This window comes from Anolis carolinensis, chromosome 4, assembly GCF_035594765.1.
Source record: "Anolis carolinensis isolate JA03-04 chromosome 4, rAnoCar3.1.pri, whole genome shotgun sequence".
In the NCBI taxonomy this organism is placed as follows: Eukaryota; Metazoa; Chordata; class Lepidosauria; order Squamata; family Dactyloidae; genus Anolis; species Anolis carolinensis.
The window spans coordinates 237,197,171-237,198,792 of NC_085844.1; the positions used below are offsets into that span (position 1 = coordinate 237,197,171).

The window sequence follows — 1,622 nt, forward strand, 5'->3', positions numbered from 1 at the left end:
GTCCATAGACATCTCCAGGTCATGTGGCTGGCATGACTGCATGGAACGCTGTTACCTTCCTGCCGGAGCGGTACCTATTGATCTACTCACATTTGCATGTTTTCGAACTGCTAGGTTGGCAGGAGCTGGGGCTAACAGTGGGTGCTCATTCCGCTCCCAGGATTTGAACCTGGGACCTTTCGGTCCACAAGTTCAGCAGCTCAGTGCTTTAACACACTTCACCACCGGGGCTCCCAAAGCTCTTCTTTGTAGCCGAAAGAGCTACAACAACTAAATGGGCTGTCAGAATTAAAAATCCATCTAAAGAACTATCTCTTCAGCCAAGCCTACCCAGCCAGTTTTAATCATGAATGTTAAACTTGTGTCCTGTGTTTTAATTTTCCTTCTGTGTATTTTATATGTCTTTTCTAGAAATACGTTTTAATATGTGTATTTTATAAAATGTTTTAGATCATTATATGTTTTTAGCCATGTTGTAACTTGCCTCAAGCCACGAGAAGAGGCGGGTAAGAAATAAAATTATTAATATTATTACTACTACTATTATTAGATGAATAGCATCCCATTTTAATTCAAAACATATGGCTCCTGCCCTATAAAGATTTGAGTTAGGTTGACCATTCATGCCAAAGGGATGAGTAGAGGAATAAATTCAGGGATAAATATGTCATTAGTTTACACTTCCTGTTGCAAAATGAAATTATGCAACAGAAGAATAATAATATAACAATCACTCAGTGCCCTTTGAATTGTTTTAAAAAGGGAGAGCTCACCATTGGCAGCCATGTCCCTGGTAATTTTTTTTTTGTGAGTGAGCTCTGCTTTATTGATGTACAGTTGTACTCTACAACCTGTTACAGTAGGTCACTTATCCAGATTGTCAGAGGATAGTGCTCTCAGGAAACAAGACTCAGATTGGAACACGAAACACAACACTGCAACAGGCGCACAAGCAACTCTTAGCAGCTTGAGGTGTGGGGAGTGCATCGCAATGGTGACAGTATTCCTCAGCCCCAAAGTTCCAGTACAAAAAATATGGAACGCTTCACGAATTTGCGTGTCATCCTTGCGCAGGGGCCATGCTAATCTTCTCTGTATCGTTCCAATTTTAGTATATGTGCTGCCGAAGCGAGCACGCCATGTCCCTGGTATTAATCTTGCCTACTTGTAGGTACATTGTGTGTATGTGTTTTTTTTCAATGTGCTTCAAACCATCTGTCGACTTATGGTGACCCCCATGAATTCTGTAGAGTTTTCTTAGGCAAGGAATCCTCAGAGGTGGTTTTGCTAGTTCCTTCCAATGAAATACAGCTTACAGCACCTGGTATTCATTGGTGGATCAAAACACAGAATGAACTGCATTAAAATAGCAGTAGCATTCTTAACGAGTAAAAAATTTGACAGCTTTGAAAAAAACAATGACCAAATAATATATGACTGTTACAAAACTGAGTAATAAAATTAAGCAAAACAATAAAATAAAATATGGCCCTATTAAGAGAATACAAAAATGCCTACAAGTTCTCTTGTCTCATCTTTTCTTCTACTTTAAATGCAAAAACTATGGAGATAGACTGGAAAATAAAAAATGACAAACATAAAACTCTCAAGAGAAAATACTA

The 1,622-nt window shown here is 38.8% G+C and overlaps 1 non-coding gene across 1 annotated transcript; it reads right to left on the reverse strand.

Moving 5' to 3' along the window:
- Positions 1-1,029: 1,029 nt before the first annotated feature.
- LOC134299066 (U6 spliceosomal RNA) lies at positions 1,030-1,136 on the reverse strand. The gene has a single exon (XR_010006211.1). It is a non-coding gene; the product is annotated as a U6 spliceosomal RNA (small nuclear RNA).
- Positions 1,137-1,622: the final 486 nt, after the last annotated feature.